General features: G+C 45.4%; 1 long non-coding RNA gene across 1 annotated transcript; it reads right to left on the bottom strand.

Annotated features, from left to right (window-relative positions):
- Positions 1–21,095: 21,095 nt before the first annotated feature.
- Positions 21,096–24,430, bottom strand: LOC115536023 (uncharacterized). The gene is made up of 3 exons (XR_003974593.1): positions 24,382–24,430; positions 21,746–21,847; positions 21,096–21,255 (listed from the first exon to the last, which is right to left on the bottom strand). It is a non-coding gene; the product is annotated as an uncharacterized LOC115536023 (long non-coding RNA).
- Between the last annotated feature and the right edge of the window lie 967 nt (positions 24,431–25,397).

Raw genomic sequence — 25,397 nt, 5'->3', positions numbered from 1 at the left:
TCACTTGTAGAGCTATTAATGGATCCTGTGAGCAGAAATACCGTAAGTGGAAGAGGAGTGTATTTGGTTCCTTGATGATGACTGCTCAGATCTTATAAAGAGAGGATAGTGTTAAACATGACCCAACAATTAATAATGCATTGTATGGTTTAAATTAACCTAATTTTTAAAGAAGAAAATACGATGTTTTCATACTTGACCTCATCTTTTCTCAAACAGGCTGCGGCTTGCAAACTGGTGAGGAGGCTGCACAATGTGAAGGCCAGCCTGGGGTCAGAGTACCTATTATCTTGACAACCATTGAGCACAAGAGATGTATCATCACTTCTCTCGAAGCATAGCACTGTCTACAGTTCAGACCTAGTCAAAAAGAGACAACCCAAGCAGTCGGAGCTGGTGTATATACAAGCTCTCCCTCTACAATCCTCACCGACAGAGCCTCATTAAGAGCCCAGTAAGCAGTGTGTATTCGCTGGAGAGTACCTGCACACTGACATTACACTGTCCCTATTGTGAGTGAGAGTGGGAGCTCAATGCAAATCAGAAGACTGGGACCGAGATGGTTGGAATTAAGAGTGCCTCTACCCTGCACATCTTCAACAGATGATATTCAAGACAATATGGTAGCAATGTCACAGGCTATAGGACTTATCCTGATGTAAGTTGTTTACATATAATGTCCAGCTCATATTATCTTGTACACCAGATCTTCATGCTTCATACAGGGTGTGTAATGTGTCAAAAGTAACAACTTGCTTAGAGAAGTCCGAAATGCGACACTATGACAGGTAGATAGATCGAATGTCTCTCTAGCCAGGAAGGCACAACACCCTAAGATATAGGGAGTACTTATTGCTGAAAAAGGTTTTAAATAAAATTGCCTTGCCATGGTTATTACAAATGTTCCAAGTCATAATCAATGTCACGTCACAATGACATGAATGAAGTATTAAGATGAGTACAATTCTTGAGTACAGACCTCCAATGCAACAATGCAATAGTGAAATTCAATAAAATGTATAACGTATATATTTATTGCATGAACAGCTTGCTTCATGTTATGAGTTCTGCTTGAATTTGGCAATCCAAAACATTCATTATTTTCTTGATATCATTGTTGAGTGTGTGGATGGAGACTAGTTGAAGCAGCCTCAACTGGCCGAGTCTGATTGGACTCTGGGGCTGGGGGAGACTGCACACCTATTGCTCCAGTTGCACCAGCCATCTCCCCTGCAGGTGGTGCCAAAGTCGGACGACGGCTATCGGCCTTGGCACGGCGGAGATTTCCGCCGTGTCACGACTTCACCACCCCAGACCGGTATCCAGTCCCACAGCTACAGCTGGTTGGACAGGTGGTGTTCTCTAAGGTTGATCTGGTCCGGGGCTGTCACCAGGTACTGGTTCGTCCAGACGATCTCTAAAGCCACAGTCATCAAGCAGATTGAGCTTTTCGAGTTCCTGCTTATGCCCGTAAGTCTAAGAAACACTGCACAATCTTGCTGAGGAACCTCCCCTTCCTTTTGGTCTTGACATCCTCATCGCCAACGCGCCAAGGACGGAGCACCTGTCCCACCTACGGATCCTCTTTGAACACCTCAACCAGCATGGCCTCATCGTGAACCCGGCCAAGTGCAAGTTAGGGCGGTAGTCCATCGACTTTCTTGGTCACAATACCAGGGCCGGGCTGTTCCACTGGCTTAAAAAGTGGCTGTTGCAGATTTCCCTCAACCCTGCATGACCAGGGTTGATGGTGAACTTCTACCACCGGTTCATCCATTGCGCCGCTGACTTCATGCAGCCCCTGTACGAGGCCCTTAAAGGTTAAGCTGCTATGGATGCTGTGGCCTGGTTGGAGGAAATGGTCAGAGGTTCTCAGACAGGAAAGGGGACCTGGTCAACAGGACCATGCTGGCACATCCGTTCCTTGACACGTCCATCGCCCTCACCCCGACACATCGGATTACGCTGTCGGTGCCGCCCACCAACAGCTGATCGGCGTCTGGCAAACACTTGCATTCTTCCGCCAGCAGCACCACCCACAACGAGCAGAAATGCAGTGCTTTCGACCGCAAGCTCGGACTCTACCTTGCTGTACGACATTTCCGTTTCCTGCTAGAGGCCTGCCCGTTCACAGCGTTGGTCGATCCTAAGACCCTTTGGTCTGCCATGGCCAAGGTAGCTGAGCCTCGGCCCGCCCGTCAGCAGTGGCCAAAGAGAACCATAGTCTGGCGGCCCTTCTGGCATTTGCCAGAGGGTCAGTCCGTCACTGATCATGATCAAGCCAAAGATAAAGAAACAAGTTGTATTACTATGTAGAGATCCTTTCATAATGATAGCTTATAACATGAGCCTCTAAGTGGCAAACACCAGAACCTTTAGACGACATACATTGCAAGGGGCTATTGCTCAAAAGGTTAACATTGCAGCCTGTTTTTTATGGATTAAGGTTCCAACATCCAAGTTGAATCATTGTTGTCTGCATCAAACCTTAGACCCAGATGATCCTAAAATAGGGTGCAGCCTGAAAAATCGAGAAGATGTCCATTTCATCTTTCTTTCTTTCTTTATTTCTTACAGCTTTCTATTGCTTAACAATTTTAGCAGAACATGAAGGCAGTGTTTGTAAATGTATAATCACTTCCAGTTGAGAACCAGTTATAGTGTACAACTAACAATAATGTAATATCTATTTTTAATACTTCGGTATTTGTTATAATTAATTTAATATATATGATGCGTCACCATTTCTATATAGTGATGAGTAAATTATTTTATTAATACTAATGTGATATAGTATAGAAACATTTAGCTGTGAGCTAAATGTTTGTATTTGGACTGGTTTACTCTTGTGTGCTGATAGTCATCTCATTGACTTTAATCAGCCATCCATCAATGTGACAGCGTTCTAAGAATAAAGGTTTTTCGTCACTAGTTAATTAATCTGCCCGCTCCTGTCTGCCTGCTCTGTTCAATCATGGGGTAAATAAAGGCAGTCATGAATGTAATTGTTTGTTTTCTGTGCAGAGTTTGGAAAAAAGGCAGTTTTTCATCTCAAGGAGCTGTGAAAGTTGCCCTTTCGTTCGTGTTCACCAAAGGTATCTATCTCATAAAGCAAACATTGCAGTGGTCTCTACAAATGTCACATTTCAGAACTTCTCTGATGCATTTGCTTTGCTTTGATCATAGAAGTCTGTTTTTGGTTCTTCTGGATCCGTCGAGGAGCTTCAACAGAAGACGCTTCAATGTGATGGGGACGTCTGCATTATCTGTAGGTGTTAGTGACATGAAGGCTTGCATTCTAACATCAATATTCAGCTGGAATGATCATGTAAAGAGGGTGCAAAGGTGGACTAAAATAAAACTGTTCATGGAGAAAGGTTACCCCGATAGATTGGTTCATGGATGGCGGCCTTGTATTCTTGATACACGTTCTCGTTCAGATATCTTTAATGGAATAAATAGCTGCGGTAGAAAAAGTGATATAGTGAACTTTTAAATATTCTCTCCCCAGAGATTTAAAAATCATAACAACGTGGACGAATGTGTTTTGAATGAAGATCTCTACTGCAATGGCACTGGACTCCAGTAGATACCTGCCACTGGTTTCAGGTGGCTGTCAAAACATCTGTATGGCAGATCTCTACTGCAATGATACTGGATTCCAGCAGATATGTACCCCTGGTTTCAGGTGGCTGTCAGATTCTCCATGGACATCATCGGACATCACTGTCAGAGTCTTCAGGGATGTAGTCTCATAAAACTGTCTTCAGGGATGTAGTCTCATAAAACTGACATAAAACTGATATTAGATTAATATCTAAAGTCAAATGGGAGATGGCTCGATTCTGATTGAACAGGTCTTCCTGTCGCTTCATATTTATTTCAACTCATAAAGTTGCTGGCGGCAGGATCTGTAAGCGCGTTATTGCAAACACAAACACGACCATCTAAAGTCAATTAAGAAAAACACTTTTCTTCTGTAGATTATCGGCGTAACACATCAGGAAAACAAGGCGTCACTCTGCCTTTGCATTTTTCAGGCCCTGGCTCTGTTACAACATAGCAGGACTGCTAGCCATCCGACATCCTCCTCTTTCAATTTATTTCACTCCTATTTAGGGATGACAGATGATTTGAAAGCACTGTCAGTGAATTAACGATGAACAACTTGTGAAAAAGCTAAAAGTATGGTATGCTGGGAGGCCCTGGGGAAGGATGGCAGCCAGCTGCAGTTATTGGTGTGGAGTGAGCAACAAAAACACTACGAAGTTCAATGAAAATGTCCACAAAGCCCCAACTACTTACAGAGAAAGGAATAGATGACACAACGTGGCAGAATTTATCTCTGCCACCCCATAGAAACTAAACTAAGGCCTGGAAGTTGGCCTGCACCATACATACTCAATAGGGAGTGCTTTAACCCCAGCGTAGCTATTGACCGTATCTTTTGTCAAGAGAAGCAAAGAGACTGAACAATTAATTGTAACATAATGAACACAATAAGCAAAAATGATCAAGAGAGAATTGGAATATAATAAACATTATACACAAGCATGATATCAAGCCAGGAAAAGCAGATGCAGTAGATGTATCATGTACATCAAATATATAGTGTATGTAGTATATTCATCAATCATCAATCCCCACAGTGAACTATTTCAAGATGAGAAAACCATCTTGTACGCGAGCATGCCACCATGATGGTACCTCTGTGTTCATGCTCAGCTGACGATTGGTCCAATAAGACATCTCCGATATGAAAATGAGGGGCAGGGGTATTTTGTATTGGCTATTATGGACAGAACATCCACCGTGCCGCATGTCGCTCCCATCACTGCTGGGAACCAGTGACAGCCTGTGGCCTCACTTGGCGAATAGACTGGTTCCATATTGAGCTAAACTACATAAATAGCAATTTGTGTGTTTATGTAAAAAAAAAAAATCCTTTCTTTCTTTATTGTTTAACCTTTATGCAACCAGCTTGGTCTCATTTGGGCTCTATGTTACACTTCCACGAGAGATACCTGGCCAAGACAGCATCATTCAACACAATAAAACATAAAACAACACACCCACAAAAAGTACTTTACACAATGAATCAGGCAGAGAAAGATAAGAGCTAGGAGGCCGGACAGGCATATCAACCTGCATCAGGGTCAGTCACAGCTGTGACCCCTGACACTTTGACAGAGAGAGAGTCATCACCCGGCCCAGAACACTAATCATGGGTCGGCTTATCTTATGTATCAGGGCCCAGGTATTAGACTGTACAAGTGAAGCTGTCTACTACCTGTGCCCTGGTATGTAAAGAAGCAGAGCCATATGAATGTTATTTAGAGTGCGACCTGTGTTTGCCCTGCCGTGCACCTCTGTCTTGACTCTTGTCTTGTTCTGAAGCTCATTCCTGATGCTGGTCTGGGAGCTGGAAGGCTCTGGCTCATGCATAGTTCTGTTGTGGAGAGCAGGTTCTGTATGAAGTATTATGCTTTTCAGCACTCAAATAATGATAGACAACTGGGGTGCAGTAGTTATGGTTCGTTCCACAGAGCTGTGAACATCCATTTGAACGTTAAACTAGCAGTACAAGCTTTTTAACTTCGCTCGCAGAGATACTGGAAAAGTGCACATTTAAAAAAAAGAAGACACAAATATATACGGAAAGTACAAATTGTATTTAAGTTGGGACAGATGTTCTATTCATAAATGAATTTCATGTGAATGAAAAAAAGCCCAGATGGTTGGAGCTCTCTCTGCTTTTATTATGGTTTTAAACAAACTAAATGATGAGGCGGAGGTTCTAAAGCCCCAAGAAAAGCTGTTGTGGTGCCAACCTCACAGCTGCAGTGTACAGTATGGGGGCTTTTAAGAATGGGCCCACATAGGTAGGGTGGGGCCCCTGGGGAGTAGACATGGAAGCGGTAGATACAGTTATGAAATTATGAATAAATAAAAAATAAGAGTGCATAAATGTATGTGTATGAATTAATTGTCCCTAGAATAATGTTAGAGTGTGATTGCTGACGACCTCAAATCTGTCTACTTGGTGTTTCTCTTCCTTTGTTTTGGCAGCAAGGTTCTGGAAGCAAGTGATTGGCTAACAAAACCTGGGCCAGTGGTAGTAAATTGTACAACAGATTCAACCCTGCGTCGACTGGCCACTGTAGAAATACAAGCATTCAAATCCTTCCGGAAGCTACATTGGAGTTTTTTCTTTGCTGGAATATCTCTGTAGCAAAAGGGGAATCAGGGTGAAACTCCGCTCCTCGCCGGGGGTGGATTTACGGCCCAGGCTCCGTGCCGTCTGACACCAAAGGTTTTGCTATAACATAGTAGGACTGCTGTATCCAAGATAATGAATAGATAGAAAATGGTCTATTGACAAACTGAGCTCTGATGGAACACAAGGGGGAGGTGGACAGTTTGGCAAAGGCAAAGAAAGCACTATATGGGCAGGAAATACAATGTACTAGATCAGAGTATTAAAGCTTAAAAGCACTAGAGCATAGTGGGACAAATATAACGAAACACAGCCCAAACCAATGATAAAATGGCTGAACAGTTAGTAAGATGCTTTCCATTTAAAAGCAGTCGTGTCAGCAGTAATAAAACTGAAATTCATCATAAAAAATGCCAATTGTTGGACGCTTTTATCCAAAGCTCTGTCTAGCAACACTGTGAGAGTATAATATAGCCTTAGCATGGGCCGCCCCTGACGGAATCGAGCCCTAACCCTGGAGGTGGTAATGCCTGGCAGTGAGAGGTCTCCTATGAAAACAATTAAGAAAGTGTTGAGTCATAACGTTTTTGCAAGAATATTGTGAATGCAAACGTGTTAATGGGACAGAATGTAACACAGGTTGGCAGGGTGTTTATAAAGGGGTTTCCCACCAGCCCTGTGGCGGTGTTGGAGGCATAAAGACAGCTATGTTTGTAGGGAATAGCTAGTATTATATGGCACCGCTTTTATTTTTTGAAGCTTTTTTTTTTGAAAGTGAGAATTAATAGAAAAAATCGAAAAAGGCTGAATTCCTGGTCTGTTAACTACATGTAGAACATTGTGCCCCGTTTTACCCAGCGGCAGGCACACACACACACACACACACACACACACACACACACACACACACACACACACACACACACACACACACACACACACACACACACACACACACACACAATTGTCTGTGTAAAGACAATCAGATGAAGGGCTTGCGGCTTCTCTCGTCTAGACCCGTAGCTGGGTTCTCCGCCAGACATGGTGTGAATGTCAAGCATATGGAGACTAAAATGACAATTGCTAACAACATATTTTTTTGGTCTTTAATTGAGTACGACTTTTTTTAATTTGGTTCTGCTTTCCCTTCCAGACAAGACTTGCAAAATGAGTAAATATGAGTGTTTAGAAAAGCCAAAGCCTTATATACATAACATTCATTGACTTGTCTCTGTTTAGTTGAGCCTATTAACACAGAACCACCAGGCGGCTATTTGGCTGTGGTTGGGCTGTGGGCGAGTGGCACTTTAATTAAACTTAAAAACAGCATGATAATGCCTTTAAATGTGTATTTTCCTGCTATTGGCAGCCTTCCGTCACTTTCTCAAGCCTTCCATCACCACCAAATGAGTTTGTTTGGATAACTTCTAAATTAGCTGCATAATAAGCGTTTAATGAACGACTCTGCTTTGCATTCAATGATTTTCTGCAAACTATTTTGTTGTCTAACGAAATACAAACCAAAACAATAAGAAGAGACGCGCAACAAATTAGTAAGGAAGGCTTTCCTCCAACTCTGGGGTGTTGATATGGTATGTCACCACGGCAAAAATCGTAGTAGCCTTCTGCATCGCACCACAACAAGGCACACCTCATTTCACCGCCGCTCCACTCTTGGCTGGGCTTCTCGCTGCACGGTGATAACTCTTCCTCACTTCCCTCCGCCTCCTCTTCTTCAAACGCCATTAATTACGGAGGGATCTCTCTTTTGCCTTTTCTCTTCACCCCTCCGCGGAGCCCCGCCCTCTCCTCGGGTCGTCCTCAGCCAAGCAGGAAATTGAACGAAAGAGACGGATTCCGCCACAAACCGCGGGGACGCTGGATGAGCTGCCGACTGTAATTACCCAGAATGCTGTTCTAATGTGAGAGAGCTCATGCTCTATCAGCCGCCTCCCTATTGAAGCAGCGGACTGGAGCACATCGACGTCTGTGTATCTGGAGGTTATAAGGGCCGTAAGAGAAGAGGAGATATAGAAACACACCCGCAAACCCCCCGGTCTGCTGGAGGACTCTATTATGTCCATTTTGCGCAATCAACTTTTTTTTATTAAGGTCTTGATTTCTGTCGCTCTCTCTGTCTGCTTACTGGAGTTTGGTTTTGTCCAACACTTTAGAATGGCACGACATATTCTTGACAAGCGCCACTGAGTAAGGGAAATTAAATAAAGGCGAAAAAAGTACGAGAAACGGATACCCAGAAATCCAGAAAACCTTTTCTATTCATTTAAAAGAGTATCTGTAGAACAATTGAACGTTCAATTGTTCCATCCGAAAGAGATGTTGAATCACATCGTTGTCTTAAAAACAGTACACAAAAAGGTAGATAGAATCTACAAATGTGCAGGGGACCCTCCATGGGTGGCCCCCCAACAAATAATGATGAATCCTTTCACTAAGTGTTAGTGAGCTCACCCCCCCCCCCCCTCCATACACACAAACACGCACACCTACACACACTCACACGCACACAAACACACACACACACACACACACACACACACACACACACACACATGTGTCTTTCCCATGCTATGGTTAACGTTGTTGGCAGGACGTGATTAAAGCACTGTGTCTTCACTCATGCACCCCCCCCGCCCCCCCGTCCCGTCCCGTGATCTCTGCCTGCTGTTTGTGCAGACAGTGAAGTGATCTCTCTCTCGGTCTCTCAATAAATCCCGGTGTTCATCTGAAAGACAAATCAACGTCCAGATTGTGATTTGAAAGACCAGTGGTGGAATAAAACAGAGAAGAGGTGAAGCACTGGAACAACTTCCAACTGTTTGCTGCAGGACGGTTGATTCTGAAACATACATCAGGGGGTGTTGTTTGCATGCTATCTCTGTTTAGTTAAGTTCTGCCTTGGCGGTTGAAAAACATTAAGAATGTGAGACAGCTTACTGGAGCACCGCTGAGGGAAACCACGCAAACAAAATATTTTGGGAGATAAAGAATTGCCTCTGTTGACTGTCAGATATCCCCGGTGTTTCTGCGGGCGAATCAGGAGAGGAATCGGTTTCCACCATTGGCGGTGTTAGCTTTATGCTCCAGCCGATACTTGGAAAGCAGGGAAGTTCCAGGAGCCGGTTTTCTTTTTCTGAAGGCATAGTACATCAAATACTTCAAGGAAAAGGTACAAAGCATTGTGGGGGTTTTGATGTCTCCTCAAGAGAGCATGGAGGGGGGGGGGGGGGTCTTTTTCTGGAATTACAAAGTGACCTCAGGTTGTTCCAACCAAACCCAAATCAAACGCAGGAGAGAGAGAGACTCCCTGGGGCCTCAGAGCAGGCCGCTGAGTTGCAGGGGATATTACTGTACTGTGGTTTGCTGAAGTGTGGTCTGTAGCCAACACGCGCGCCATGGCACCCATTGTGTTTCCATCATCCGACAAAATGGTGGAACGTTCTCCACTTCCTAGCGGTGGTTCTTTCCCAGTCAGCAATCCTCTCTCTATGGTGTCACCAGCCCTGCTGCGTTGAACTAGTCCGTACTCCACAACTTTCAATAAAAGCAAACATGGCTTTGGGCAAAAGCACAACTAGCACGGGGGGCTCTCCGTGTGCACAGCTGTTTATTTTAATGGGGTGGTTGCCATGACAGCTGCTTGGAGTGAACGGAGAAGGAATTTGGAGCCGGAAGGTTAAAACAGCAATACAAGCCTTTAGTGACAACCGCACACGTGTGCTGTGAGTACGTGTGTGTGTGTGTGTGTGTGTGTGTGTGTGTGTGTGTGTGTGTGTGTGTGTGTGTGTGTGTGTGTGTGTGTGTGTGTGTGTGTGTGTGTGTGTGTGTGTGTGTGTAAGAGAGAGAGAGAGTGAGAGAGAGAGAGCGAGAGAGAGAGAGAGAGAGAGAGAGAGAGAGAGAGAGAGAGAGAGAGAGAGAGAGAGAGAGAGAGAGAGAGAGAGAGAGATAGAGAGCTTGCATGTGTGTGTTTGACTCCTCGCCATAAATCCACACAAAAGTTCAAATCGGGATCACTTCAATTGCCCTCTCAAAGTGCGGCGCTCTCTCCGCTTGCCCCCTCTCTCTCTGCTTGCCTCCTCTCTCTCACTGCCTGCCTCCTCTATCTCTGCCTGCCTCCTCTCTCTCTCTCTGTCTGCCTCCTCTCTCTCTCTGCCTGCCTCCTCTCTCTGTCCCCTTGCCTCCTCTCTCTCTGCCTGCCTCCTCTCTCTCTCTCTGTCTGCCTCCTCTCTCTCTCTGCCTGCCTCCTCTCTCTCTCTGCCTGCCTCCTCTCTCTCTCTGCCTGCCTCCAATCTCTGTCCCCTTGCCTCCTCTCTCTCTCTGCCTGCCTCCTCTCTCTCTCTCTCTGTCTGCCTCCTCTCTCTGTCCCCTTGCCTCCTCTCTCTCTCTCTGCCTGCCTCCTCTCTCTCTCTGCCTGCCTCCTCTCTCTGTCCCCCTGCCTCCTCGCTCTCTGCCTGCCTCCTCTCTCTCTCTGCCTGCCTCCTCTCTCTCTCTGCCTGCCTCCTCTCTCTCTCTCTGTCCCCTTGCCTCCTCTCTCTCTCTCTCTGCCTCCTCTCTCTCTCTGCTTGCCTCCTCTCTCTGTCCCCTTGCCTCCTCTCTCTCTCTCCGCTTGCCTCCTCGCCTGGTGCCTGCCGTGGGTAATTGATCTGGCAGCGGCACTAACCATCTGGGTCTCCAGTCTCTTCAGATAGCGTGTTAGAGATCGTTCAGCAGCCCACAACATCCCTCCGATCAAGGGCTCACATCTATTTGGTCTCGCTACGATGGATCTTCTGAGAGGGTGCTCTCCCGTTTTAAAATGTTTCCCTGAGCTCCTTCTCCTGCCAGTGTCCTCAGCGTGGCAGAGATGACCGGCGTGGTGTTGGTGTGATCATTTAGAGCGGGCGTCAAAACGAACTGAAATGAGGCCCGCACATGATCGTCATTATTGCTTTTATTTTATTTCTTCTTGCATTTTCATCTTAGATGCATCAATTATGCATCCCTTTAATAAGCTTTATTTGAAAGCCTCTGATTGCATTTTGGTCAATTGTACAATATTGTTCCATTATTTCTTTCATCCATAAAACTGACAAAAATCTGATTAAGTGAAACAGAGCAATTAGTTTGTTCACCAGGAGGAGGAAAAACAGCCAGTGGGTACTGGAGAGCCCACTTTGTTCCAGACGTCTGCTTGTGTTGGGGTGCTGGAGAGCAGATCGAAAGGCACAGAGGGGGTAGCAGAGTGGGGCGCTCACAGTGCCCCCGCCCCCACCACCGCTGCTCAGACAGGACCGGCCCGCCCCCCAATGAAAGGTAATCTGGGATATCACTTTCAGGAGCTGGGGAGCTCCAGGTGCGGCGACGACACAAAAGGAGGCGGAGGTGGAGGAGGAGGTGGAGGAGGTGGGGGAGGAGGTGGTGGAGGTGGAGGTGGTGGATTGCTGGTATCTGTCCCCTTCAAACTGGATTAGGCAGTCCCCCCCTCCTCCCCCTTCTGAGAAGAGAAGTGACAGCGGAGAAGTCCATCTCTAGGAGGAGAGAGTCACCTGATTTGTGTGTCTCCATTGCAGGATAACTGCCGGGCCTCTGAATGTACTTCTCTCTTTCTCTCTCCCTCTCTCTCTGTCCGTCTCTCTCTCTCTCTCACTATCTCTCTCTCACTCCTCCTCCCATTGCTCTCTCTATTATCACTCTCTCTTTATTCTCTCTCTCTCTCTCTCTCTCTCTCGCGCGCGCGCGCTCTCTCGCTGTCTGTTTGTCTCTCTCTTCCTCCCATTGCTCTTTCTATTCTCTGTCTCTCTCTCTATCTCTCTCTATTCTCCCTCTCTTGGTCTGTCTCTCTCTCTCTCTTTATTCCTCTCTATTTTCTCTTTCTCTCTATTCTCTCTCTCTCTTCCTTCCATCGCTCTCTTTATTCTCTCTCTCGCTCTCTCACACTCTCTTATCACAGATGCCCCCCCCCCTGCCTAATTCCTATATATATATATATATCTCCCTCCCTTTATCCCCTCTCCTCACTGCAGTCACCCCCCCCCCCCCCCTCCCCCTCCACCCAGGCCAGCCCTGGCCTGCGTTTTACTCACTAGTTGTCGGGTATTGAGATTCTAAGGCATATTTTGAACCGTGAAATGAAACTTGATAAAAATCTATGCTAGTAGTAGTTGCATATGCTGTCTATGTTGAGTTCTTTTTTGACTTTTTAAACTACAGTGGAGTTTAATCTCCTGGAATCTGCCGTCGGTCGGGTCTGTCTGTAGGCGACACAAACATGACCATTGTGTTCATTTGTTTCCAATTACGAGACCGAAAAGAACAGACGCCTTAACCATTCCAGTAAACATTGAAGACCTTCTTTGTGGGCTTCTTGCGGAGGTTGTTGTGAACGTGTGGCCGGGGCCAGCAGGCAGTTCCCATAACCCGGTGACAGAGGATTCACAGGGAGCTGATTCGCGATAGCACCAGAGTTCCTCATTGGCTCCAGTGCGGCGGCGGCATTAGAGGCAGATAACGCTGGTGTGGTTCAAAAGAACAGTTATCTCAGTGTTACATAATGAACCTGCTGGACGGATGGGATTCTGCTCCACAAAAGGACGAACATGGCCAAGAATGGCTATGGTTGTTTGCAGCACATGACGGCTCCGCCATTGAGAGCTACGGCTTGTCATTGGGTACGGCTGCATCTGTGGGCGTATGAGAACGAATTTCCCAATGGTCCCTTGTGTATATGTCTGTGTATGTGTGTGGGTTTTTATGTATGTGTGTGTTGGTCACTGTTTGTGTGTGAGAGGAGTGTATCTGTGTTTGTTTGCTGGTAAGTGCTTGTGAGTTAGTGTGTTTGTGTGTGTGTATAAGTGTATAAGTGTGTATGAGTGCGTGCGTGTTTGTGTGTGTGTGTGTGTGTGTGTGTGTGTGTGTGTGTGTATGCGGTGAGTGTGTGTGTGTGTGTGTGTGTGTGTGTGTGTGTGTGTGTGTGTGTGTTATTGTGTGTTTGTGTGTCTGTGTGTAGGTAAGTGTTGAATGAGTTAGTGTGTTTGTGTGTGTATGTGTGTGTGTTTGTGTGTGTGAGTGTGTGTCTGACCGCTCCTGCACATGTCAGAAGAGGGAGTTATGCATTGTTAATGTCACTCAAGGTCAACCTGCAACTGGCTGGGATTCACTCATCGGCCCACCGGATCGGCACAGGGAGAAAGAACACATCCTCACCGAGCCATTACACACCACGGGACACGGAGGAGGAGAGGAGGAGGAGGAGGAGGAGAGAGGAGGAGGAAGGAGAGGAGGAAGAGGGAGGGGAGAGGAGGAAGAAGAGGAGAGGAGGGAGGAGAGGAGGAGGAGGAGAAGGAGAGGAGGAGGGAGGGGAGAGGAGGATGAGGAAAGGAGAGGAGGAGGAGAAGGAGAGGAGGAGGGAGGGGAGAGGAGGAGGAGGAAAGGAGAGGAGGAGGAGAAGGAGAGGAGGAGGGAGGGAGGGAGAGGAGGAGGAGGGAGGGGAGAGGAGGAGGAGGAAAGGAGAGGAGGAGGAGGAGGAGGGGAGGAGGAAGAGACCCGTGACGGAGAGGACTGAGAGCAGAGGAGGAAGAGGAACTCAAGCGGTGTAGCGTTTATCCGGTCAGCTGGCATCCTGGGGTCTGTATATGGGGCTCCGTGTATGGGGGCTAGGGTTAAGGTTAAGGTTAGCCCCGCGTAGGGGAGCCTTGTGTACTGGGCCCGTGTATGGAGGTCTCGTGTATGGGGGTCTCGTGTATGGGGGTCTCGTGTATTGGGGCCCTGTGTATAGGGCCCTGTGTATTGTGGCCCGTGTATGCGGGCCCCATGCATTCGGAGCCCAGTGTGAAGCCAGCAGCGTGTCTGGCGGCGGGGCGCGACAGCGTGAGAGTAATGACTGGTAGCGCCGCGCTGTGATTACCTCGTGTCATTTCTCTTTCTTTCCCCTGCCTTCGTTCTCCGGGAGAATGCTTTATCTGTATATTACAGCAGGGTGTGAGGGTGTGTTTTTGTGTGTGTGCATGTGCAAGTGCATGAGAGAGATAGTGTGTGTGTGTGTGTGTGTGTGTGTGTGCGCGTGTGAGTGATTTAGTGAGTGAGAGAGAGCATTAGTGTTTGTGTAGCGGGCAGTGGAGGGCATGCGATGGGGTTCTGTGTGTGTGTGTGTGTGTGTGTGTGTGTGTGTGTGTGTGTGTGTGTGTGTGTGTGTGCTAAGTGTGTGTGTACACTCGTGTGCACCTGTGCCTGCATGCGTAGCTTAGTGAAGGGATACATGAAAGCGTCGGAGTAAGTGAGTGCGAGAGGCCGTGCGGAGAAAGCAGCGGTTAAAGTGAGAATTAAAGTGAGCAGCGAAGTCAAAATAAATAAACAGACTGCGATCTAATACGGCCGTGCAGAAAGAGGACCGTGGTGTTTCTTTACAAATAAACAAAGTGATCAAAAAAGGCTTTCTGCTCTCTTCAGATAAAGGTCATATTGCGCTACGTTATGTCAGTTTGTGTATTGGTTATTAGAAATTCAACAATCCATCAATAAGATATTGCTGCAAGTGCGTGCATAGTAGTTTTATGACTGCAGTGCTACCAACAAACATAAGGTACTGTCCTTTTTTTTCAAACCCACCCTACAAAAGAAGAAAACTAAAAGTGTAGCTGTGGATCAATGAGCAAATCGGTGACATTTGAGTTTGGGTTCGGGGATTCATTTGCGACACTGGAAAACTGCAATTTTTTTTTAAGGACATTGAAGATTTATCTGTCTGGTCTCATGCGGCTGTATAAAGCGACTCTATCTCTGCAGCCATTGGAGGCTGGGGAGTTCCTCCCGTCAGAGGAGGCTCTCTGCAGGCCAGTCTCCCCACCATATGGAACAATGCGCTGCCCTGCCGCCCCAACGCAGAGAGGGGAACAGGACGGGACAGCCGTGACAAGCAGGAATTGGCCCCGCCTTATTCAATTAATCAAACCCTTTATTGGGCTTCCACCAATTCCCTGGGGCCGTGATGAATAGGGCCAGTGGGTAAGGAGCTGCTCACAGAGCTCGTTCTGGGTGCTCCAGGCCTCGGGGCTAATATGTGTGTGTTGGGTGAACATCTTTATTAAGGCAATGCACAAAAACATTTGTTTTAGCTTGCCTCTTTACAGTGAACAACAACAACCCGGTAAGCCACCAGAAAATGTCATCATAAACAACGTTTCATATCATTGCTTTAATTGTGTTATCCGATTTTTTAGTGTGTATTTCTTAAAGCTTTGTTTGCATTTTTCACTGCATGCATTTTGCCACATGTTGGATCATTTGTACTTTAGAGCTTATAGGGACTAAGGGTTCTGAGGTGTTTCAAATACCTCGGGGTACCAGATTTGAGGAACAAAGTCAAAAGTAAATGTTAGGATTTCTGAATGTGTGATCGTATTGCTTTGGTTCAGGATGCTCACATCAAGGACCCATTAAGGATCGAGGTCCTCATCCAACTTATCAGGGCTCAATGCTAAGAGCTTGTTCTTTCTTTCTAATTGGCCAGAGTTTCATCATTTGCATCCTCTGCTGGGTAGGGTGCTCCACAGCAACAACGCGCTGACGTCAGAATGGGCCAAGTTGCAGTAAAGTGCGTCCCTCACCCGCAGCCCGCCGCGGCAGGCAGCAGGGCGCCCGCCTGCCTTCAGCGCTCAGGCCAGATGCAGCGAGGCCAGATGGACGGCTAATCGCAGGAGCAGCAGGGAGAACTCGGGTTCGCCCCGTCTTCCTGGACGTACTCTGGGACAGTGAAGCGCCTTGTTTCATTTAATAGGCACGCCTCGCGCAGGCTGTTGGCCTGGCTGTCTGGCCGGCCGGCTGCTTGTCTGGCTGGCGGTGGCAGGGGCCAGTCAGAAAGTCTGGAGGACGGGCCGTGTCTTGGAACGCCCGCTGGCCTGGTTATTTTCGGTCGCACCATCTGTTAACCAAAGTCCTTTAAAATATTCTTAGCATTCTTGCCTCCCACAGATCACTGTGCACTTATATACACTAAAACGTTCAGTTCTCTATGCGATTGTTGAGGCACTGTGAACCCAACGCATCGCGAGGCCAACTCTCTCCATCTGATAGGCACAGCGCTTTCCCCTTCAGGATGAAACGCCTGGAGGGGAATAACATTGTGCGCCATGTTTTCTGTTTACATTGCTACACTGTGTTTATGATATGGTCAAATACATAGTATCCATAATACTGAACACCTTTATTAATACCCATTATTATTACTACTACTATATACAACACTCATAGTACTACTATTATTATATTAATACTTTTAACTAACTAAAATTGTTGGCCTTGATCAAATAAATTTGTTAGGTAAAAATCATACTTTTAGTTTCTCCAAACACCCGTCAAAGTCCTGCACAGGAGATTGAGTCCAAATAAAGCGAATGCACCCCGAAGCGGAGGGCCGTGTCTTCTGGACGGGGCCGTTGGCAGTGTTCCCCCCCTCCAGAGAGGAGACCAGCACCAGCAGATAACCGCTCGCGCTATTTGAGGTCGATTGTATTGAGTCTGGATTTCTGTCTGTGACAAGATTAGCTCGGAGACAGCGGCGTTAGGTAAGCCTCAGTTTGAAAAGAATGGCAGTGTATGGATTAACTGTGACCTCGTTGACCTCGACAACAATACTTTTACTCGCAATAATGAAACCATCAGGATTAAACTGTGCTGGTGCCGCTTCAACAAACACAACGGTGTTGTAGAGAGACCCAGTCTATTATACGACAGCAGTGTAAACCAAATTAAGCTCCTATTTTGTTTGCCTAGTTTTTATGTCGTAGTTTATGGCGCTAATGAAATAGCGACTGGATTAGTTGCTATTCCATGACCTCGGGTAATCCCGGCCTCAGAAGCTGCGATGCGGAGGCAATCAGCGCGGCAGCCACCCACCAACCCCGCGCCTCCCGCTGGGGCCGGCACCACTCATGTCCAGTCTCTGCTCAGCAAGGCTCCACACAGAGTGCGCACCTCTGGAGCGGCCCGTGCCTCCCCACGCGCAAGGGCAAACGTTTAACCTTCCAGCCACTTGACTCGCCAATCGGCCTTTTGTCAAAGAGGTGTATTAGTAGTGACTAGAACAGGTGTAGCTCATCAAGTAAATGAGGGTTGTGTAGGCCTGCCGGTGCTGATGATAAGCATCATGAGGTACACCTGTGCTCTCCGCTGCTGGTCCACCTCTGTGATGAATATCACAGAGCCTGTTTGGCGTGTCTTTAGTTATGGCCTGCCTTCAGGGTCTATACTCACAATAGAGTCTACAGCGGTTCTCTGTTGGCCGCCGTAGCTTCTAATCTGATGACAGAAGCCTTTACTGGTATAATGCTAATTTGACCTCAATGCCCACTACCGTGCTCCGGACTGCTGTAACTATGTGTGTGCGGTTAAAAGTTAAAAGTTAAAAGTTGCACAAAGCCATTTATTGGTAGTGCTTGCATGATATCCCAAAAGGCGTGGGGGAGGTGGAAGGGGGCATCAAAGTTTCTTTCTCACTTTGTGAATGCATTTGACAAGGGGACTAAAACATAATGTCCCAAGAAGACAATCATGAAATCACCAATTTCAAATGGAATCATTAAACATATTGCACTGCAGTGTAATGGGCCAGAAAATAAACTTAATGTATAAATATTAGTTTTCCAACGATAATTAACAGAATGCTTTGCTGTATTCATATTTGTCGTGCGCTCACAGAACACAACAAACAGAGTTTTCAATTTAAATTGTAGTTTTAAGTAAATGTGAATAGAACAATAACAAGTATTGGAAATGAAGACATTGATGGGGTTTTAACAACTCATACGTTAAAATTCATGAGTCTATGAACAAAACCATGTTCGGATGTTAACTGCATGGTTTTTTGGCGCAGCAACTTCCCAGTGCAGTCAACCATCTCTTTATTTTTCTCCATGCGACTGAAAACTATAAAAACTAAATTCACAATCATAGCATGCCACTACAATGAAAATCACCCAAATCCCCAAACCAATTAACAAAAAAAACGGTAATTGTTCGAATATAGCCACATTCTCCACCCCAGTGCCCACTGGCAGTAGGCGACCATTAGGACAACAGAGATCATTTGTACGTGAGGACGTCCCCTAGAAAATTCTCAAACCATCCGATGCTATGTGTGCTTGTAAACCGACAACACACAACTGCATGAGCCAACACCAACGAGCAAGAGGACAAAAGCCGACGTCCCACAAAGAAATCCTGTGCATATTCCAGGTGAGCGGTCAGGCAGTGTGTGAGCACGTTGAGGGCATGGAGCCGTATTTTGTGCTGCTACGGGCATAAGGTGCGGTACAACAGGGGCCGGTCCAGGGCTAACACAGCCAGCCTCGGTGACTCCCTCCGTTGCTTAGAAAGACTGAAAAGCCGGCGCTGAGAGGCCCTGTCGTTATCATACAGCCTATGCACTGATTGGCTGAGCCTGGAGATCACAGCCAAAGAGCCACCCTGTCAGTCCAGCTTGTTTTGTACATTGGCCCTTAGGGGCTCCCACACGCACTCCAACACACGGCCCCTGCCCCCCCCCGCAGACAGAAGGTCAGACCCAGCAACCTACAGACTTGTGCAGCAAATGCTTACCAGTACAGAGTTATTCATTCAGCTGCTAGGTTCAGACGGCAGCACACAGGGCTTTCTTTAGACTCAAAGGGGAGATTTAAAGACAGATGTGAAGTTATAATGATCAATGAAGAAGAAGGCAGGGCTATACTTATACGATTAAAAATGTATTTGGACGGAGACCATCCAAAATGGCCTCCAGATCTAATTTATCATTCGAGTTATGATAATAAGTCCATGATATTTCTCCTTCCCGTTTTGCAGCGGCTTCATGCTACAAGCTATGGTGGTTGCTTAGGTTAGACATGTAGGTCGCCTTTGCGACCAAAGATCTGTTGTTATGGTTTACTCTTCCCGGTGAGTAATCAAAAGGATACGTTAAAGAGGTCAGGTTAAGGGCACCTTCCCAAGGGTGCCAAAGGTTGACACTGCAGACATCGGGGTTCAAGCCATCCCAGTTTAACGCTGAGAGGCCCTGAGAAAACGATCCACATCCTACATGGCTAACACCCGCTTGCGCCGCGTGTGGATGTGAAGTTCACGATGTCAGAGCCCTGTGAGACACAGCACTATAGAAAACCCTTTATACTGCCTCGTTCTTTTGCTTTTGGTCCTTTCAAAGAATGGTCAATGGTAAATGGACTGCATTTATATGGCACTTTTCCAGCCAGTGGCCACTCAAAGGGCCTTACAATAATGCCTTAAATTCACCCATTCATTCACACTCACGCACCTATGGCGGTGTCAGCCATGCAAGGCGACAGCCAGCTCGTCGGGAGCAGTCAGGGTGAGGCGTCTTGCTCAGGGACACCTTGACACTCAATTCAAACTGGCAATCTTCCGGTTACCAGCCAACCTACTCTAGTGGTTGAAAAGCTAGAAACTAGCTTTCAACTCAACCTCCTTCATCCAGCAAAGGAGAAGTGTCCGAGAGCACAGATACATGTGCTCCAGTGTGTGTGTGTGCGTGTCCGACAGTGTGTCGACTCAGGGCTTTACATGGTCCGCAGTGTTAATCAAATGGACACTGACAGGCCTTTGGAGCGTTTCGCCACTCGGTGAGTAGTCTGTGTGACAGATACTCATTAATTATCCACAGGTGAGGTCGCAATCTGCCGCCTTCCAGCGCCGCTCTGCCCATCACCTGCTCACGAGAGTTAGCGATCGCTCAGGAACTCTTCAGCGTCTCCGCTTGTGTTCTCTCGTCAGGCGAACATTACGATGAGCTCAGTCGCCGGGCTCTGGACAAAGGGCCTTTTGTTCAACAATATGAACTGAATAACGTCTGCAAAGAACAGAGAGACGGCATTACCAACGCACACAGATCCCCACAGAAGACAGAGAATAATACTGAAAGAAGAGAAGGATTCAATTGTATAAATCGTAACATTTTCTGATTCAGAAAAATATATTTAAACTAAGAAAAACAAAGGCCAACCAAAAGGAATAAAGAAACTACGTTCCACCAACCCATGGTGTTTGAACATGTCTCCGTCCCACCACTAAACTGTGATCGATGGACAATGTTAACAACAACAATATGGTTATTTGCACGGCTTACTCTCCCAATCATACTGTATTCACCCAGGCTTTTTGGGGTTTTTAAGCTGATAAACTCAAGGAAAAGGACATTTAATGTTTAAAGGGGCGCCGTAGGAGTCAGCACAACGTTTAGTTACGTTGGGGGCTGGGATCAAACAACACAAGAGCGTGGCGGGGGGGGGATTGAACTTTGTGTGAGCAGCCCTGCCCTGAGTTTCCACTGTAATGACATTGCATTACAGGCAGTTCCAGCTTACTGAATCTTGAGATTGAGCCCTTTGCCGTTCAAACAGGTGTGACATTCAGACAAGCTGCTCCCTTTTTGTCCTTGGCCACAACATCGCCATCTCCTTGGGAGAATGTAATGTTGTGTAGCCGCTGGCCGCTTGAGTACGCACGAGGGCCAGGCGGCTGATCTATCATGTGACGCGCCCTTTCTGGGGGAATAAATTCTGCATTTCATCATATACTTAGATGAATGCTCCGAAAGATGGGAGCTTTTTTCCTAGTGACACCTATTGAAAATAACGCTCTCCAGTGGCACAGTGTGGCTCTGTGACAGCTATCATTTGTCTCACACAGTAAAAACAGGCCTTATTTATGTAACAATAAAATCGAAAGTCAAGTGAATGAAACCACAGACCCCTACATAAACGCAAGCTCCGATTGGATTTACAAATATCTTGTAAAATATTACATCTTGACACATTTCTCTTACTCTTTCCGCACACATGAAGGCCCACATACTGTATACAAGTAATTTTAATAAGCATCATAACAAGCATCATTTTATACAAACATTCAGATATTTGAGGTTTTAAAGTTGACTGTTGACTATAAATGTCTTTGCCGAGGTATGCAATTAATGGATCAATGAAGACGATTGATTGACGAAGAGGCATCGGCGGGGTCTGTCATCAACCAACCTAGAAGCAAGGATGAAAAATAAAGAAATGTTTGAAGCAAATCAGAGACTAGATCACCACCACCTGTTCAGAAATCACAATTCCTCCTTAAAGACCATGTTGAAACAACAAGCCTCAGTGAAAATACTTCAAATACATGAGAATGTCCTCAATAACAAAGATATGTAGTCTTCTAGGAAAATGAAAATGTTCAAATAAATATTTGTACATTTGCATAGGGCCGTTTCTACAGAGCAACCTAGGCGATTTGTTTTGCACATATCAAGGTAGAATGGCTCCTAAAACAAACTGTGATTTATTTGTATTCTGCCCTCATTTTTCCCCATTTTTTTCCTTTTTTCCGAGGCTGAGCGCTCCATCTGTTTATCAAAAGCTGATAGAAAAAGCGTAATTCATCCTGGAATGGCGGCTCTCATTGCAGTCAGTGAACATGAAAATTGGATTCAGGTAGATAAGTCAATCTGTGGGTCGGAAGCTGTTTACTGCTGACCTGAGAGCCGGGGAGCCGAGGAGGGGAGAGGGGGAGGACTGCCAATCGGTTTCAACACCGTTTTCATGCAGACATGCAGTTTTTTCAGGGGTTTTGTCAACACTGTAAGACACGCAATATCAAAGCAAACAATTATAAAGATCAAACAAATATGAAATAAACTATATATATTAAACAAATGTATTCAATAAAAACATATATGTACATTAAAAACATAGTATACACAATAAAAACATAAATTATAAAATCAATAATGAATTAATAACAAAAACAATATATTAATGTATATATTTTATCTATATATATACAGTATAATCGTATATACTTCTTGAGATTCAGGCGCTGCAAGGAACAACGAGAGTGTAAATAGTTACCATAATTAAATAACCATTAATTAACCAATTAACAATTAATAAAACATTCATGCCTTCCAGCATCAAGTAATTGCCTTTGTTGTGCAAACGAGCAGTAATGACACAATTAACTGCCATCTTGAAAAACATGTGGGCATGTTTGTAAATTCCCATGTTTCTATGTAACAGCTACAGTAACAGGACCTGGCACCAGACCCTGTTTATGACAAGCTGACCTTCAATATGTTGTTTTTGGCGCCATGTCTTTCAAGAAGAATGTCCAAAAAGTGCTATTTTATTTCATTTCATATAACCCAGCCTAGGGAAGAGAATTGCTCTTACAGGGTCTATTTTCATCTCACAGACGCTACAGCTATACTAGTGTAAGGTACTTGCTTGGCAAAAGGCCTTCAGGTCCCCCAGGTACAGGTACAGGTTCAGGTTCAGGTGGGTACAAGTACACAGTACAGACAGGTAGTTCTTGGGGTAAGAGCGAGCTAGCATCCCCAGCTCCGCTCTAACAATGCAGCTGTAATATTGATAGCAACAGTACATATGCGCCCCATGATAAGAAACCCCTGCAAACATAAACGCAAACAACTCCCGCCCCGCACGCACACCTGTACACTATCAGCCTGATTGATCTTTTATCAAAAGGTAAACAGATACAAGCAGCGTTACAGGCTCCATCCTGAGCGTCTGTGGGGCTGCCGGGGGTCTCCCGTTGGCCGTCCTCCTTGGTCAAGATCAACATCATTTATTTTCTGTCGTTTCTTTTCACCGGAAAGGAAACTGCAGATTGTCATTTCAAGGATCCCCTAAAAGAAGTCTATGGACTGACAAATGAAGGGGATAAACATGCATTGGATGTACGGTATCTTGTCTAGACTGCGGATGCAAAACACAGCTTGATTAAAGAGACAGACTCCTGATTTCCTTCTGGTGCAATAGAAGGGAGGAAGCAACGAGAAAGGACACGTTTCAGTGCAACGCAATTTACACCGAAGGCAAGGAAAGAAGGAACTAGCAATATTCTTGTCGTACACAAACACACAAACAGACACACATCGTCTATCACACAAAAAAGTGGTTACACATATATATTACATACAGGGCTGTAGTGGTCAAATTAGAGGTGGGTAAACTATGATTTTTTTGATCAGACCGACCTTGACACAACGCAACGCAACGCAAAGTGTTGCGACTCTGTAAGGCTAGCCTGGCTATATTCCATTATGTTATCAATTAAAGTCATATTAAATCAATCAATGACAGTCAATGAATGTGTTTGTAGTTTATTCAAGTTATTCAAATTTCAACAGTAAAGAAAAGTATGTGTAGATTAAGAACTATCTATCTATGGCATGTGTGTATGTGTGTGTATTAGTATGCATGCTTTTCACAGTAGTGCCCAGAGGGCCTCCTTGTCTTCAACGTCAGGTCCTGCCTTGCAGGGGCGTGTTCTGGAGTTCATGGCTCCCCTGTTCTTCACCAGCCAGGACTTCACATACGTGTTGGATTGAACTTTGTGGTGGCTGAGTGGTGGGCCATTCAGTTGAATAAACATCAAGGACGACACTGTGACCAAGTGCAGACTGCATCTCAGGGGGCACACTATGATGTTCATTAAGCTGAACCCCCTCTCACGCTCAGCAGTGCTAACTGGAATGAGATGGTCGATATTCAGGAGTGGTGCAAGGTTTTCTGGAATGATGCCTGAGTTATCCTTAAAATCCCTATAGCCTTCAAGAATTTTTCTGTCATTAAGTCTGAACCTTTGGGCAAGTTGTTTCAACTTGGATTCCCCATACTGCTCCTCTAGGGAACAGGCCAGTTTGCTGGGAAAATAACTTTAAAGAAAAAAAAAAAAAAAAAAAAAATATTTATAATATATAAAATACAAATATTTATAAATATTTTTATTTTTATTGGTTTAACCGCCAAACGCCCGAATTTAATTAAAATATATTTTTTTGTCGCGTCATCCGCCCGATCCACGGTTCAGCCGCGGAGTCCACGGCTGCAACCGCCAACCTCGCATCTCCAAATTGAGGCTTTAACATAGCGACCAAGCTATAGCGAAGTTGATACGCCGAAACCGGAGTTTAATATGGACAGTAAAACTCTGACTGACTTTCACTCATTTTGACGTGGGCAGTACACGGATAGCATGACTACGCATTGGCCAATCTGAATGCTCGTAGTCACTTAATAGTTCGTCAAGTAAAATTGATTTATAAATCACAAAAACAACTCATGTGAATTGATCATCTTCAGTCTTACTTTGTACTTGAGGCCTTTTTCGGGCATCTGTTGGAGTGGGAGCACTCGAAGGTCTCTTCAAAAATCGCCTGATATCCATGGCTAATTAATGACAGGTAGGCAGGCATGATAATCCACAACGCGCAGGGCCATGTGTATACATACTTCCTGTTTACATATTTTCCTGGATCCTGATTGGTGTCGCTGCCGCAGCCGCAAGGCACTGATTGGAGGGTCACAGGCCATAATAGCATAGGCCTACAGCGCAGATGAAAATGATTCAGATTACAGCGTTTATTTGTTCAACAATATGAAACCTTGTCTTAGGTGTTTTAAAATGATGCTGAATTTATTTCCGATTATTCCAACGGCAGATTACAAGGCACAGGGACCTTTGAGGTGCGTAAACGCTATTTAGAGGTGCGTAAACGCTATTTCCTAAATTCCAGAGGTGCGTAAACGGCGTTTACGTGCGTTTACCCTCCACTACAGCCCTGATTACATATATATATATGTAAATATAATATCACATAATATAATATAATATCAAGTACATTTATTGCTTTTTTACATCAACAGAAATATTTGGTTGCTTTCCTCCGTTTCAGATTCTCAAATGAAAACCTCGCTCCCTAACTTTAAGGACTTAACTTAGGGAGCCATTTGTCATTATTGTTATTTGTGGAGGGGGGGGGGGGTGATCATGCCTCCTTCCTAGATGAGGGGGTGGGTGGTTGGAGAGACACATTATGATAATAAAATAAAACATACTTTCATACAGACTTCACTTTTCCTGTCTTATTTTGTGCCTGATGGTGACAGCTTCAGTTAATTAGCAAATAAAAGTTTAAAACACCTTGCTAGTGGTTGACAATAGATCAAACAAACTTCTTTTGTCATGATTTTCACAAACCGGTCATCATGAACAGGAACAAGAGGAATCAAAGAGTTTGGGTTTCTCCAAGAGGAATTTGTTGAGCATATTGACAAGAGCTCTTTCAAATCATGACCTTCCCGGTCTCTGGATCCAAAATGTC

Source organism: Gadus morhua, chromosome 22, assembly GCF_902167405.1.
Source record: "Gadus morhua chromosome 22, gadMor3.0, whole genome shotgun sequence".
In the NCBI taxonomy this organism is placed as follows: Eukaryota; Metazoa; Chordata; class Actinopteri; order Gadiformes; family Gadidae; genus Gadus; species Gadus morhua.
This window is presented reverse-complemented; position numbering and strand designations above follow the sequence as displayed.